We start from the raw sequence: 17112 nt of genomic DNA on the forward strand, positions 1-17112 counted from the left end.
TGTCCTTGTGGGTGCCACATGGTTTGGTGGTCCACAGCTTCCCCCGTCCTCATCTTCCCCTCCCCCCAGCAAGCCTAGTTTAAAGCCCGCCGGAGGAGATCCGCCAACCTAGAAGAAAACACACGCTTACCTTTGGGGGACAGGTGAAGCCCGTCCCAACTGAGCATGTCCCTCGTCGTAATGTGCGGGTCGTTGTCCAGGAAGCCGAAGCCTGCCTCGAGACACCATTGCCGAAGCCGCCAGTTGGTCTCTCTGATGCAGTTCTCATGCAGCAGCCAGTATGTTCAAGGGGCTGAAAACTTCTCCAATCCAAGTGTTTGCTCTCATCCTCAGCGGTAAACAAGCTAAATTCTGCTGTCACACAGTCATTACTCCCACTGAAATTAATTCTTCTCTTGTTCTTGTTTATGTGACTGTCGTTTCTAGTATCCTTTGGGACCTGCATGCAGGAGACTGAATATAATTTGGCCTGCCACCTCTAAAAACTGCAGGATTGTCCCCTGGAGGTGCAGCTTGGTAACAGCATTGTCATCAGTCGATTTATAGGAGGATCCAATTTAGATTTTTTTTAAATAAACCCTAAATCTGGGTTTAAAGCTACATTTTTCAATATAAAGGTTTAAGCATTAATTTAAACATGAAACAATGTTTGGCCATAGCCTTAAATGTTTTCAAAGAAAAGCTGATAATCAAAGGAGAAATGGGATCATTATTAGTGTTTGCATTGTGATAGCACCCAGACCATGCACCAGAAGTGGGGCCACATCACTCAAGGTGCTGTGCACACTCACACGGATATAGAGTTCTCCCCCAAAAGGATTTTCCATTGTTTTGACTGGTATTGTACATCAATCTCCCTAAGTACAGGGCACCCATATGTGTTACAACACCCATGCCTTCTTCAGATCCTGATACTGAAATGTTATTCTTTCACTAGTGCTAGTTTTAAAACTAGGCTGAAATTCAGCTAAACTCTTCAGCATGTACTTACTTTAATAACTTGAGGGCAATCTTTGGGTTGCAGTGACATATACAATGGCATTTTGGTTCACAACTGACGTTACCAGAGACTACAGGAATGCAAACAGTAATCGATAATGAGATTACACAGTGCTTAATGTTAAACCATCAGAAAAGCCTAATTTCTTGAGGGAGATGCAGAACAGGATTAGACTAACAACAGTATCCAGACTTACTGCTAGGGATAGGCATTAACTCTAAATCACAGACAGCTCTTTATGATAATGTTTTACTTTTTAAATTACCCGGCAGGTAGATAATGGGTAAGGCATTTCCTCCTGCCTTGCTGCTAAACAATACATGTATTTATGATGCAAAGGATGAAAAGTTACAATTTCTATTCCCTTTTTGGCCTATTCCAGAACATTGCTCAATCATCTGCCTCAAGCGATGAAGGCATTTCTGAAGATGCCTTTATAACCAGAGAGAGAGAGTTAGCCTGAAGTCAGTCAGAAATCAGGATAAAGGTGCACCTTGTAGACTAACTGAACTAAAGATACATAAGCAGCTGATGAAGTGAGCTGTTGCTCATGAAAACTCATGTATCCCCGATTCAGTTAATCTATAAAATACACGTCTACCCTCCCTTGTACTTGCCTTGATAATGGCCAATAGTGAAGCATGAAAGCACTTACAGGAAGACAATTGAAAGAAGAAATCATCTCTGTAAGTGGGTTTACATTCATTCTTTCAGTTCTTATGGAAAACAGAGGCAGTTTTCATTTGGTCAGAAATTCACCTATCATTTTTAACCCTTTTCCCACTTTCCCCATTTATTAAAGAGGGGGCGTGTCTTTCTTGTTTGCTTTAATTTCTTCTGGAAGTTCAAGTGCAGGTTGACTTGGAACATGTCCGATTACACTCCCTTCACTTACAGGGCTGAAGATTTTCTTTCTTTTTAATTTTTTCCTTTTGGTAAAAAAACCTTTTCCTCCATTTTCTGCTGAAGAATAAAGAGTAACAAGTGTGTTTGGGGAAGTTAGTAGCACACTTCTAGGTGGGTCATTAAAGGATTCACATGGCTCCAGGTGGCTTTTATCTTTTTACTTCAGAAACAATCCAGATTCAGCAGAGTCATCTCTCCTTTTCTCATCCATGTGTTTTAATCAGAATGCATTTCCAGCATGACAGGTGATTGTAGGAATGACAGACACCCTGGGTTTACTGTGGTTTTTGGCAGAAATTCATCTCAAAGTGGCTCCTGATTCATACTACCTGGTGACCTGGTAAAAGACTTTTTCAGTTCCCTCTATGGCCTCAAGACTTTTTCTACTTGTTCAGAACAAAAAATAATCAGTTCTGGGTCCTTTGTGTTTTTCCTTGGCATTTTACTCCATGTGAGCTAAGCCAGTGACGTTACATGGAAAGCACCCACACCTTCCACTTTGATTTTTCTCTTGAATCCAGTTTGAGCTCCCCTAATGGAGGCTGCATAAGCAACATGGACAGGATAAATGGCAAGGCTTCCTCTCCAAGATCACACTTCACAGTTCCTCTAGAGAAGAAAAGGAACAACTCAACATCAGAAGAAAACCTACTCCCAAGTTCTCCTGGTCACCCTTGTCCTGGGGGCTTTTTATCATTGTGCTACAGGTAAGTGGAATTTTTGATACTAGAACAAAGTTCAGTTGTTCAGCTGATGTAAGCAGCTGCAGTTCCATAGAAGTCAGTGGAAAAGTCCCAATTCACATCAGCTTGAGATCTAGATTTCATAGGCAGTTGGATGCCAGTAGGAGTACCTATATCTTATGAAATCATTAGCGAATAACAGTGCAGACATAATTTAGGCTTGAATTAAGCAGGTGTAAATTGTGACACTTAAATGAGAACTACAGCTCTTAGGGCAGGGCTGAACAGAGCCAATGCTTTATGCTTACCGTGTTTATTAATGTGATTTAAAGGAAGGCAGATTTTGTTTATATAAACATCCTCTCCTGCTCCCCAGGCCCCACATCTGAAACCCTAATTCTGTTTTATAAGGGGGCTTATAGAGGCAGCAAGAGATAAGGGGGAAACAAAAACCTGTTCTCTGAGAAGTAGCCTTTAAATCCTAGAAAGTGAAGGAAAAAAAGACTATTTTAGGAACAGAAAACAATGGAAGGTACTGGCTGGCTGGCTGGCTGTTTGTCTCCGTACACATACTGCTCCCTTCTACAGGATAGTATTACAATGGCTCCTCTGTTGGGTACTGACACATTGCTAACAGCCAATGGAGATTATCCTTTATCTCAACTGGTAACACAGTGGAACTATCCAAAAGTGGAGAATTTGGCAATGTTTTTAAAAAGGGAAAAGTTAGTTTGGGTACCTCAGGCTTTACATAGGCAAAGCGAGCTGTTGTAGTGGGGGAGGCCTAATATTCAGTGGAAGGAGCTGAGTACTTTCTTTAGGTCCTGCTCCTTGGAGATCCCTCAAACTATGCATACAACAGAGACCAAAAATCCCTATTCCTACCTCTATCATCTCTAAATTGTCCTAAGCAATGAACTTCTTTGTTGCAGACACCTGCACTACAGAATGATGTCAGGAAGCAATATTTGGCCACTGTTGAGTTTCCAGAAGCAGCTTTGTCTACAAGTCTTAGTTATTATTTTGTAATCAGGACTCTGTCCTGTAGCCCAAAGATTTTCTTAATTAGCTCCTTTTCTACATCCATGTGCATGCCTGAAAATTCCCACCTTTGTAGGAGCTGAATGTCGCCAGACATTCAGATGCATTACGCTCTGTCTGGAAAGTAAATGGGAGGCTAGAATAGTTTAGAGATCCCAAAGCCAGTACATTTGACTGCAATGTCATTTATCCATTCTCTCTCTCCTCTCCTCTTCCCCCTTCACAGCACTTCCTCCTCATTTTCCTAAGGAATGTTGCTTTGCCTACACAACTAAACCTATTCATCAGTCCAAACTGGTGGCTTACTACAAGACCTTCAGTGACTGTGCCTTACAGTCTGTCACGTAAGTGCAGAACAGCCCTTCATTCCCCATTCTAGTATTACCCTGGGAAGTGCATCGCAGTGAGATGCAAGTGCAGTTGTTACTCCCCTATACAGTGACAACACTCTCTCTGCTGCAGGGCCATGTGTGTTGACAGTTTTGAGGAAGCTCCAAAATGAGGAAGTGAACCTTTCCCACCCACCCAGAATATTACAGAAACAAGAACTCTAGCAAGATCAAAATGGCAGAGGAACTGATTGGGTTGAAGAGAAACATCTCTTAATTTGTATAGAGTTGTACTCACCTGCCCCGCTGTGCTGGAGCCATAGCTAAATAGGAGACAGCCCTTCTCGTAAAGTCCTGACAGTCTAAGTAATGAGTTAGTTAACAATGAGGGAAAAGATGCAAGGGAGCAGCCTGGTGAGAGGCTATGGGGTAAAATTCGAGATTTAGCCATTTGACCAAACCCTCTTGCTTTTCCTTCTGCAGGTTAAGATTAAGGGTGGCAAAAATACCTGTGCTGACCCTTCCAAGATTTGGGTGAAGAATGGCATCAACCACTTGAACAAGAGAAAATGAAACACAGACCACCTCTGAAGACCACACAACCACTCTGTACACTATAGCCTCCCCTTGACGGGGCTTTTGTGCAGCAACATATTTATAGCTCGCTGAAATAGTTTTATAGCAGAACAGACAATCAATTCAGTGAGGAGAGACAGAGACCTGCCTGCCGAGGCCAGGAAACCCTACATAGGATGCTCCTAAAAGCATATTTTCAAAATATAATTATCCTTATGTGATGGGCTAGCTGGTAGTGATTTGGCCCAGGGGTTTTGAAAGGGAAAAAAGAGGATTGGGGGACTTGGGATTCCCTTTCCTCACCAATCAGGCCCCAGGGACTCACCCTCCATGTCCCCTGATTGGCCCCTCGGGTCACCTGGAGGGGGATAAAGGGGCAGTGCAGCTGACTCGGAGGAGACCTGCTAGGGATGATGAGGAAGGAGTTTCAAAGAGCTGGCAAGAGTTGGGCCAGCGGGGCGGGAGCAGTTGCCGCAGAAGAGCCTAAAGGAGCGGGGCCCACAGGCAGCGGTTGAGCTCTTAGTAGCACAGCCGGCAGGAGAGGCTCCCTGCTGGACTCCAGGATCCCCAGCAAGAGGCTGCAGCCAGCAGGAGAAGTTCCCTGCCTGGCTTCAGCAGAAAGCTATGCCCCCAACTCTGCTTCCAGTCTCTCCAGCAAGAGGCACGGCAGCTCAATGTGAGGCAGGGGCTTCCAGAAGGTCAAAAGCCCTAGCAGCCTGGAGCAGCCCAGCAATGGTGGCTGTGTGGTAGAGATTCTGCCTGCTATGTGGGAGACCTGAGTTCATGTTCTGGCTGGGTAAAGTAGGGGTGAGTGAAGTGACAGGGAAGAAGAGGGTCATTGTGTTTTCCCTCTTCCCCCCTCCAGGTACCTATGCCCTATATCTCTTGTTATCTGGTGCTTTGTATTTTGTTCATTTTATATTTTGTTAAACCTGTCTTTTGTTAACTAGATAAACACTTACAAGACAGTACAAGCTGTACCAGGTGTATTTATTAAAGCTTAAATTATATGCTCCATGTGAATGTGGCTATTCCTTATCTTCTCAGGGTAACATGGATCAGGTCAACAGTATTCATATACATTGGCATGTATGGGATCTAGATGCAGCATTTTGTCTGGCAGCAGAAACATGGAGTCTCCTTTTAGTTCACCATAAGGATCCAGCTGTGACCACCAGTAAAGTAGTGTGCTGCAGTGTCTGGCACAGATAATACTGTGGTTAGAGAGGGTAAACTATGGGCTAAGTAATAAACCAAAAGAGCTGCATGGGCAATTCCTTTGGGCATATCCATGTAACCCAGTGATAGGCGAGTAGCCCCCGCAGACAAGCTGGCACTCCCAAACAGAAATCATTGTAATCAGCATAACATGCTGCAGCTTCCCGCATCTCAACTCCATCTTCCACCCAAAAACAGGGAGGACTTCAACTTGAGCAGCACATCTGTTGGGAGTAGCCACACTGTAATGGAATAGGACCTGCATTGTGCAGACCCTGAAATGGTTTAACTTTGAACCACATAACGAGTGCTTTAATCCATCCATCCAAAGGTGGTAATATGCGGATAATCCAGGGGTTAAGAGCGCCAGGACTTGCCTAAAATTAATGTGTAACAAGGCCCCAACACCAGATTTTCCAACCTTTCTGCATCTGTTTCTTAGGCCTGTAATGAGCCCAACTTTTTTTGCTGCAACTCTAAATTGGCCACCAACAGGACCTCCTGACTCGGCACTGCAGGGGCTTCTGGGAGCAGAGTGTGGTGGCAGCGGCCTGGGGGTGGGGGAGCCACCGTTGCCTCCTTTGTGTGAGGCGGCCCTAACCCGCCCTCCTTCCACTCCCAAGCTGCATGTGTGTGCGTGTGTGTACAGGCCCTTTGTGACCCTACTGAGGATCCCCTGTGACCCTGATTTGGGTTGCACCCCGAGATGGGGAATCAATGCATTATTCTTTGATAAGGACTTGATCAACATTCTCTTTATAACAACCCCTTGTGTATTTAAAGACTCTCATCAAATGTCCCTTCAGCCTTCTATTTCCCAGTCTGAATAAGGGCCTTGTTACACCTTACATTGTGAGCCACACAAACGTTGATCAGCTTAGTGTTAGCTCAGAGTTTGGAGCAGTCACACCTTAAAGCTAAGGACCTTCTCTGATTGTCCCCCATCTGCACAGCTGTGACTTGCTACTAGAGGTCTTAATTCCTGGACTGGGAGGGAGCTGGAGCCTGGGGGAAATAGAAAAGCTGGGCTTCCAGTTCCTGGGCTGAGGCTGTGAGAGCCTGTCAAGCTCCTGTTCAATTTGAATGGAGAGATGCTTCTGCTCTGCACTTAGCCCTTCCACCACCTTGACCTTTACAACTCCTCTTCTAGCTTAGATCTGCTCAGACCCCCTGGCACAGCCCCAATATCAGCGTCTCCTGCCCCTCATAAGATCCTTCCATCCCCATCCTAGCACTCTTATCTTTAGCAGAATTACAGAGATCTGTGCACTGGCTGCCCCCACCCCCCAGCACAGTTTGGGACCAATTGCAAGGGGCCGGAGGGTGGCGGGGGTGGCTTTGTGATGTATCTGTGTGAAGACAATGGATGAGACAGAAGAGGGGAGTCGGGTTGAGGGAGCACCCCAATCTCAATCCCCAGTCTGGCTTGTGCTCATCCCACCAAGAGCTCTGAAGCCTGGCAAGCCTTGCCTGCGGGAGGCAGGGGGAAGCTATGGGGAAGGTGGCAGGGAGCAGGCTTAATGTGGAAAGGCCCCTAATAAAAGATGTGAAAAAGGGTAGAGCCTGGGGGAAATCAAGACCCTACAGAAACCATAACCCTTTGATTCCCAACCTCCCCAGCATAGTTTGAGAGCCCAATCCAACCCCAATCCTTGTTTCCCCCCATTCCCATGGCTCCCACTCCCAGATTGGGATCTGCATCTTGAGATACTGGAGGACTTCAACCTGAGCAGCATCTGTGGGTAGTAGTCACACCATAATGGAACAGGACCCGTGTTGTGCAGATCTGAAATAGTATAACTTTGAACCACATATTGAGTGCTTTAATCCATTTAAAGGTAGTAATATGCAGATAACCCAAGGGTTAAGAGCTCCAGGACTCGCCTAAAATTAAACGTGCAACAAGGTGCCAACAGCAGATTTTCCAACCTTTCTGGATCTGTTTCTTAGACCTCTAATCATTTTGGTTATACTGCTCTAGACTCATTTCAATTTGTCCATAACTTTTTTGAAGTCCAGTGCCCATAACTAGACTCATTACTTCCTGTGAGGCTTCACCAAAGCTGAATGGAGTGGAAGAATTACTTTCTGGATTTGCAGCAAGACTATACTATTGACTCATATTCAGCTTGCAGTCCAGGGTAATCCCCAGTCTTCTTCTCAGTATGTCAGTCTAACTAGTCACTTCCCAGTTTGTGTTTAGGCCTCTGTTTTTTCTCTCAGTTGCAGCACTTTGCACTTGTTCTTCCTGAATTTCCACCAATTTATTTCTTATTATTCCTCCAACATTTTCATTTTGAATCCAAATCCTACCTTCCAAAAATGTCTGTGATGACACCAAGCTTGGTGTCACCTGTAAATTCACTGTTCATGCACTCTATCATTCAAGATATTATTGAAGATATTGTACGCTATTTGAGCTAAGACAGCTTCTGGGGCAACCCAGCCAATTCCTTGAGTGCTGTAGGAGGAAACTCATCCACTCCTGCCAATTTAAAAACAAAACAAAAAAAAACAACATTAAGTAATCTCTACACTGTTCCTTCTCTGCCCTAGTAATCTCTTATTTTACTCCCATATTCTCCCTGCTAACTGCTTGTCAGTCAAACATTTTTGAAGAAGGAAGCAAAGAAAAAAAAAAAAAAAAAAAGCATTAAAACTTCAACCTTCTTGCATCATCCATTGCCAGATTTCCATTCTCTTTGCAATGGCACAGACCCCATATTGCCTTTTATATTCATTGAGACAGGATCTCGATTTCTGCCTGACCTTTTTGATTTTCTCTTTACATCCCTGTGCCATATCCTCACCTTTAGAAATATGACTGATTGAGATCCTACTTTTTATGCGATTTCTTTCTAAAGTTTCAAGTCACTAAAAGGTTCACTGTTAACTAACTGGGTCTCTTGCTGCACTTGAGGTCTCTAAAGTACAACCAACCTCCCTGGAATCCTTTACCCCTCAAACTTGCCTCCTAGGTCATTAATGAAAATATCGAAGAAGGTCAGTTCCAAGACTGTGACCCTTGATGAATTCCACTAGTAACTTTCCCCTAGGGCAACAGGTCCCCTGTCATCAAAACCTGTTTTCTTAGCTTTAGCTACTTTCCAACCCACCTAAGAGTCATCCAAATCCCTATCTTCTCCAGCTTCACTAAGAATTTTCCACATGGCACCTGACCAAATACTTAGCTGAAGTCCAGAGAGACAAGATGTACTGTACAGAAGTTGTTCAGAAATCTGTTATGCTATCAAAGAAACACAGAGGATTAGTTAGGCATGAGCTACTGTAGGTGAACCTCTGAAACATCTTTATCTTAAATTTTCACTGATATCCAAGATTTGCATTGCTCTCTCTCAATATATATTCTAAAACCTTGCAGTTTTGAAGTCAGACGAATGCGCCTGTAGCTGTTATATCCCCCTACCCCAATTCATAAGTTCAGATATTACATTGGCTGTAATCCAATTGAACGTTAGTGGCCAGGATAAACAAGTGCATTAAAAAAAAAAAAAAAAAAAAAAAAAAAAAAATTAAAAACACACTTTGGTCCCAGAGCCAGCGTTTTCAATATTCTGGGACAGGGGGATCCAGATTCCTCTCAGTGGGCTGAGTTCCGAGCTTTGCTTTCATCTCAGAGGTGGTGGTTTTCATTTAGATATCCACATGCCCATCAGGCATCATTATTTTTCCCAATGACAACTTCACAGTGCATACTGAGGTCTATGGCATAGTAATGGTTTAGTCCACAGATGCTAAAAAAATTCTCTATTCCCTACCCCGGCCTCAGTGCACAGTATCTGCAGTTGTTTTTTTGCTTTAAATTTAATCTCCAAGTCTAAGCATGGCTTGACTCGGTCACTATCCCTTCATCATTACACACCCCTCACCTATTGGACACTGGATTCTTTGGTTTTTTGTTTTTTTTTTGTTTTTTTGTTTTTTTTTGTGGTCATGAATGATTGTTTCCGTTCCATGTTGGAAATGAAAGAATAACAAAGTCAACTTTAATTACAGTAGCTATGTACTGGGGGTGGGATTTATAACTCTCCGTAGGACCTTTTTTTTTTAAACTTCAGGAGCAATCCCGATTCAGATAAATTTATCACGTTCCAGTTTGTATGTTTTACTAAAAGTGCATTTCCAGCCCAAAAAGAAAACTTCAGAAACAACATTATGGGGCTCCCTTCATCACTGGCAGCAATTTAGTCTCAAAGTGGCTCCTGGTTCCTTGTAATTAGCATTCTTGATGAAAGGCATTTTTAGTTCCCCTAAAGAGCTAATGCCAGATTGCCTCATGCCTTTTGCTACTCACTCAGAATGGAGAACCTGCTGGTTCGGTTTTCCCCGTGCTTCTACCAAGAACCTCACTTTCTTGTGAGCTGGTGATGGCAGACATTGCAGAAAAGCTTCATGAGCTTTCTAGTCAGAATTTTCTCTTGAACCAGTTGACATTCTCCAAAGGGCAGCATGGAGTGTTCTCATACCTGGTCACTGGGTCCAGTCTAACACAAGCAATAACAGCTAGACTGCCCTGAATGTCTCTAATAAAAACCCTTTCACTGCCCCAGAACTCAGCCATGTGGTGGTTCTTGTAATCTCTCTACAGGGACAATTTGCTACAGGTTTCTTCCAGCCCCCAAATCCCAGAGGTCAGTGGCAGCTCTGGGAACAGAAACAAAGTCTTCTGATTCCTGGATTGGTGCCCATTTAAGTTGGCCACAGGGCCATCCTGTGGCATATGGGGCTTTAAGCACTTGCAAGAAGTGCAGAAGAATTACACAGTACCACAGATCGATCCATCTGCACAAGAGCAAATGGAACTCTCTCCTGCCATCCCCTAGTCTTTCATCACATCCATATATTCAGGGACAATTTCTTGAGGGGAAAAAAAAAAAAAAAAAAAAAAAAGTGCACATGAACAAGTAGACCCCCAGGTTACTTCAAACCAAGGACAACTGACTTGCTTCCTAGGCAATCTCACCCCATTTTACCTGCATAAATCAGGTAAGCAAGCTGAGAGTTTTGGTCATTGTGTACCTGCTCCTCATAAGAGGGAAGTAATACTTCCCTAAATGCTGGAAATGCCAAAGTGCAGTGCACCTTTGCTGGAAACCTTAATGCTTGGAACAGACTACGCAATCCAAACAGTCTGTCCAGATGATAGGAGGGGCCTACGATTAGGGACCTATTGAACTTGTAGTTTCATGGATTTTGTGGGGAAAAAAAAAACAAACAAAAAAAACATGAAATCCAGCATTGCCCATGAAAGTGGATTTTTGTGCAAAAAAACCCCCAAAAACAAACAAACAAAAAAACCTAACTAAAAATAAAATGCTGCCTCTCCAAAAAAGAGGGGGGGGGGGGCGGGGGCAGTCACAAAAAGCCCTGAAAAATGGCAGCTGGCTTCACAGTCTGCTTATGAAGTTGGCTGGCCACCTCCTCGAGTTAGGTAGACCCTTATTTATTAAGCTGAGCACGGCTGACAGCATTTGCAGTGGTAGGAAGATGGCATGAATGAGATGAGCTGATAACTAAAAAGCCCAGGTCCACATAAGTGCCACCCCATCAGTCCTGAGCTTGAGGTGTGCAAGCCTTATTCCAAGGTGTTGATATTGATTGCTCTTACTTAAAAAGATAATACACAAGACTGGAAGAGAGTGTGTCCTAAGCACCGAGCACGGACCATTGATTGCACATATTATGCAATCCCTTTTATAACTATATCATAAACTAAGACAAGCAAGGATTTTGCCTCAAACAAGACTATGAGATGACATACTGGGTCAGACCACAGGTCCATCTAGCTCAGTATCAGAGAAGGAAGGTGTTCAAAGTATGGGCACACCATGAATTTACACAGTAGCATAATGCAATTGTCTATTTTGTTTTGAATTCCCTAAACTATTACACCATATTGGTGGCTTACCACCAAGCTGTGATTGACAAATACAGCCGGATCTCTCTCTTCCTCTTCAGTTTACATCTGGAAAAGCTTAGTGCAGAAGTTACAGTGATCTGTCCCCAAGTATATGATCTTGCCACCTGTGATATTAAATTCTGTCTCATTTCTACATCTCTGTTTTCCATTTTTCCTTTCTATAGCTCCAGTCCTTAAGATCACTTGTTTCTTTCTGCCCAAGTATCCCGGTCCTTTTCTGTACAGCAGATGATTCCCAGCTTTGTGTTACCAGAGCACAATACCCACATTCCCACTTGTTACCCTTACTTCTGCCCATCATCAATATTATACCCAGTATTGAAAACTGAAGCACAGTATACAATTAGTCTTCGTGACAGTCACCTATTATTTTAACTACTTCCACAGCCTCACTGTATAGAGCCCCCGTTTCTTACCATGCTCCTGTTTAGAGGGTCTTTGTTGTTTGCTTTCATTTCTTCTGTGAGGTGAAGTGCTGGTCAGTTTGGGACAAATTTCACTTTTCACTAGACTCCCTTAACCTACAGGAGTTGGTTTTTTCCCTGGAAAGGAATCCTTTTGCCATTTTCTCTTGGAGACTAAAGAATAATTAATATATTTGGGCTGGTAGTAGCTATACCTTTGGGTGGGACATTAAAAATTCCCCTGGTCTCTAGATGATTTTTATTTTTCCCTTTTCACTTAAAAAAACCCCCCACACTGGACTCAGAGTCATTTCTCTCTTTCAGTTTGTATATTTTAATAAGAAAGCATCTCCAGCTTGACAAGTGACTGCAGTTGGGGTTCCCAAGTGTTTTGGCAGGAATTCCATCTCAAATGGCTCCTGGTTCATTGTAGCTAGTGACCGGATAGGGGGAACTTAAAACATCCCTTAAGGGCAGGCACCAGGCAGTATCAGGATTTTCACAACTTACTCAGCATGACAACATACCAGTTCCGGATTTCTTGTGAACTAAGCACAGTCATGTTACATGAAAAGCTCCTATACCTTCCATTTTGATTTTTTCAAGTTCCCTACAGGGAGAATCCATAAACAGCATGGGCAGGATAAATGGCAGGGCTTCACCATCAAGATTTCACTTCACTGCTCCTAGGAAACAAACAAACAAAACAAAACAACAATGACAAAACAACAACTTGACATCAGAAGAAAACTCTCCCTGAAGACACCGTGAGGACAGCTCTCCTGGTTATCCTTACCTGGGTGTTTCTTATCACTGTGCTACCGGTAAGTAAAAAAATCTCAGTACAAGAGCAAAGTCTTACTGCTCAGGTGATAAAGAAACAGCTATGGTTCCATAGTGTCAGTGGGACTGTAACAGGGGGGCCTGCTCCGGGCTGATTTCACTGTGGCCTACCCACCTGTTTCTGGGCTAACCACCCACCATGCCTTGTTGTTAATTGTTTAACTGAATGTTAATAAAGCGGGAGGCTGCCCATTTCTTGCCCCGATGCCAGGGGGCCCTATCTGTGGCTTCATTCCTCCCCTACACTGAAGCCCAAGCCCCACAGATGGCATCCAGATGTTATCAATATCACCGACCCCACACTGGGCCCCCGAATCCTACTAGTTGAACCCCACTTAGATCCCTCCATTCAGGCAGCCTCTTCTGCCTTCATTCCTGGCTGCATAGCTCCCTGAGCTGCTCCTCCTTATGGGTGTGATCCCCCCAGGACCTTTGGCTACCAGCCCTGGCCCACCTCCAGGCCAGTTGGGACCCCAGGCCCTCAGCTCTTAGGCATCCTTTGCGGTGGGCCCCGGCCCTTCGACCCTTCTGGTCCTGGCCCCAGCACTGACCAGTCAGGGGATGATCAGACAGGTTCTTGAGTCTATGGCCTCACGCTCTCTTTGGGGTCCACCTTCCAGACCCTACAAAGGGGGTAACCCACCTGGTTGTGGGAGCTGGAGTTAAAGGTGGCCCGACCCACCTTTCACCGGGGTGATAACTGGCCTGGCATTTCCTGGGGGCTCCCGCGCCACTAAGAGCCCCACCAGGCCACCCACTCCCGGCAGGGTGCAGCTTTAGGTCATACCCAGGACCAGGAGCCTCCTGACCATCCCCTACAGCTCCTCCCTTAACTCCAGATGATACCAACAGCCATGCGGCCAGGTGATGTTTTTGCCTGGCCTTCCAGCAGCAAAATGCCCTGTTTACACAGGCAGCCCTAATTGGGCACCTGCCGGCTGCAGTCTTCTGGCCCTTAAAGTGGCAGGCACAAATAGTGCCCTGCCACAGGGACCATCCTAATTTACATTAACTGAGGATCTGGATGTAGCAGTCTGGTATGTTCCAGTAGAGGTAGTTGGGAGCGGAAAGGACCTCAGGTAGTCATCTGGTCCAACCCCCTGCTCAAAGCAGGACCATCCCCAACTATATCATCCCAGCAAAGGCTTTGTCTACCAGCATCTTAAACCTTTAGGGGATGAGATGTGGATGGAGAGTCCACAATCGCTCTGGATAGCCTGTTCCAGTGCTTTAGTACCCTCCTAGCACAAATCTCCTTTTGTCCGGCCCAAACCTGAAGTTTCCAACTAACTTGTTGCTTCTGAAAATGTCAGCCAAATTCTGTCCCTTTGGAGAATTCCAGCCTATTCCCCTTTCAGATCAAGAAGAATGTGTTACTGTTCACAGGCCGTATTACAATACACACAGAGGAACTGTCAGGAGCAGTGGGAACAGTACAGGTGCAAATGCCAGGCAGATAGCCAGTACCTTATTCTAACTGGACACTGCTGAGACTCTTCTGTATTTCTATAACTCGATCTTATTCCTTCACTTCCTAGGATTTAAAAGCACCTCTCAAGGAAAAAAAAGATGTTTTCTCCTCGTATTCATTTTGCAGCTCTGTAGCCCCTGTTGGATGTTATAACTATGTCCGTGATATTAAAAATGTTCATCCTAATCTCAAAAGTCAGAAGCAGGATTAGGCCTTCAGATTTGTGGCCTGGGTAACAGGAAGTGACATTGAAGAAACTACACCATGTTTACATCCAGGTTACATTAATAAAAGCAGAAGTAATCCAGCATGAACTATGTTCAGCCTTGCCATAAGCGTTATTGCTCCCACTTATTAAAAAGCACGCAAAAGCACCATTTATACTTTTTTAGTTCATGTCTGAAATGTCTTTACTGTGCTTCTCTAGTGACTTCCCAGGATACAATTCTTGGTTTGTACAGAAGCCTACTTTTCTTTGATTCCAAGGGAGATATTGTAACAGGGCCTAATATTCAGTGAGAGGGGATGGAGCACTTTTTCCAAGTCAGACTTTTTGGAGGTATCTCAAATTGTGCAGCAGCTAGCAACAGAAATACTGAAAAAAAAAAAAACCCAACCAAACAACAAAACCCCCAAAACCCCACTCAGCCTGTGGAAACTGACCATCTCTCAGACCCAAGCTTAACATAACTGAATTTTTTTGTTGGACATCCTGCACCATATAACAGTGTCAGTCAGGGGCCAGGTGGTCACAGGGATGTCCCTAGTGGCAGCTTTGTCCTTAAGTTTCAATTACTCTTTTGCAAGCAAGTCTCCTGTCTTTCAGTCTAAAGGACAAGAAGTGCTTAAATTAATTCCTCTTAAGACCTCTCATGCAGATATGCATATACAGGAGAGTACGTGGGAGGCTAGAGCCATTCAGATCCCAACGCCAATTCAAATTGAATGCCAATGGAGTTTATTCTTTCATTCACACTCTCTCCTTTACAGCAATATTTACATTCCTAAGGAGCGTTGCTTTGACTACATGACTAAACCTATCCATCGTTCTAGACTGGTGAATTACTACCAGACCCCCAGTGACTGTGTCTAGCAAGCTGTTGCGTAAGTGCAGAACATTCTTTATTTCATATTCTAATACCACCCTGGGAAGCGTACCACAGTGGGGTGCCAAGGCTGTTGTCACCCTCACCCAGTAACGCACACCTCTCTTTGAGGGGGGGGGGGGGTACATGCCAACTTGGAGTAGGCTCCAAAATGAGGAAATGAACCATTATCAATCTCTGACAAAGAATTGTGAAAGCAAGTATTTTAGCAAGATTGAAGCAGGCAATGAAATTATTGGGTTGAAGAGAAAAATCTCTTAATAATTCACACTAGAATTGTGCTTAACTGCTGTACTGTGCTGGGAGCAATACATAAATAGCCCCTGTTCCAGTTTTCTGGCAATTTAAATAACATGAATCAGTTAACAATGAGGAAGAAATGCCAGGAAACTGCCTGATGAGGTTTTATCCCACAGGATAAAACTACTGATGTGCCCTTGGACTGAACCCTCTTGCTTTCCCTCTGCAGGTTTGATACTAAAAGTGGCCACAAGATTTGTGCTGACCCTTCCAAGATTTGGGTGAAGAATGGCGTCAAAGACTTGGAGAACAAAAAATAAAACACCTTGCCTCTGAAAACCACAGATACACCCCTTGCTGCACAACCTCTCTGAATACTTCTGCTACCTCTTGAAAGAAAAATTGTGCAGCAACATTATTTTTTATAACTGACTGAAATAGTTTTGTTGTGCAACAGACAGGCTTCATTGGAGAGAGATAGAGAGAATGCACAAGATGTATTGGGTATATGTATTAAATCTTGATTTATACACTGCCTATGAATATATTTCCTAATTCTCCAAAAGTGACATTAACTAGGTTAATAATGTGGGGAAAACTTACAGCAAAACAGAAAGTTTGTGAACGCTGTGATGCTGGGGTGCATGGTGTGGCCCTCCACGTGCTCAGCGATGAACCTGGAAGTGGACCGGAAGTATTTCTGCCCCCCCAGCTCAGCAATTGGTTGCAGGGGGACCCCAGGTGCCTCCCCGCCCCAAACCCAGGAGGCACCAGTCTCCAGATGGTACTGGTGTTGTCGTGCTTAGGCCCCATTATAAGTCGCCCCCTTGTCCTCACTGGGCTCTCCGCAGCCCGTGTCTCTGCACCCTCTCTGGCACCGGACTCTCCGCAGCCCATGTCTCTGCACCCTCTCTGCCACTGCAAAGTGCTGTGCCCTCTCTGGCACCGGGGTCCCCACACTGCCATGGGTCCCCAATGAGGCCTCCTCCTTCCCCAAATAGCCTCACCGAAACCACCAGTCTTATAAAACAACAAACAAAACATAAGCCCCTGGGCTATAACATAACACAAGCTACATAAGGTGTGCTCGGCCCCTCTACGTTACCCGGAGCAGAACTTAGGCCTCTTCCCTTCACATGCTTCAAGAGACCTCCTACTCCCTTGGCTGCCAGCAGAGAACTACCTCTTAGTTCCCATCCTGGGGTTTATATGGACCCAGGGCCCTGCCAGGTGACCAGGTGCAGGTGCAGGCTAATTTCCATATCAGCTGGTTGCCATGGCAGCCCGCACCTGGGCTCCTGTCTGGCTCTTTGGGCTCTTCCCAGGCAGTTTCTGGTCTTTTAGGATCAGGAGC

General features: G+C 44.6%; 2 long non-coding RNA genes across 3 annotated transcripts in view; one reads left to right on the top strand and one right to left on the bottom strand.

Annotated features, from left to right (window-relative positions):
- The window catches only part of LOC106723299, a 12108-nt gene extending 7373 nt beyond the window's left edge, over positions 1-4735 (top strand). Inside the window, exons 2-4 of one of the 2 annotated variants that reach the window (XR_001359209.1) lie at positions 2428-2613; positions 3857-3974; positions 4443-4735. This is a non-coding gene — a long non-coding RNA (uncharacterized LOC106723299). Of the gene's footprint in view, positions 1-2427; positions 2614-3856; positions 3975-4092; positions 4161-4442 lie in introns of those variants that run through there. The other variant, XR_001359210.1, reaches the window with a different exon arrangement.
- Positions 4736-7536: 2801 nt separating this feature from the next.
- LOC102376926 lies at positions 7537-12916 on the bottom strand. Its single transcript, XR_003092357.1, has 3 exons — positions 12609-12916; positions 8870-9000; positions 7537-8238 (listed from the first exon to the last, which is right to left on the bottom strand). It is a non-coding gene; the product is annotated as an uncharacterized LOC102376926 (long non-coding RNA).
- Between the last annotated feature and the right edge of the window lie 4196 nt (positions 12917-17112).

This window comes from Alligator sinensis, unplaced genomic scaffold (genome assembly GCF_000455745.1).
Source record: "Alligator sinensis unplaced genomic scaffold, ASM45574v1 scaffold723_1, whole genome shotgun sequence".
NCBI lineage: Eukaryota > Metazoa > Chordata > Crocodylia > Alligatoridae > Alligator > Alligator sinensis.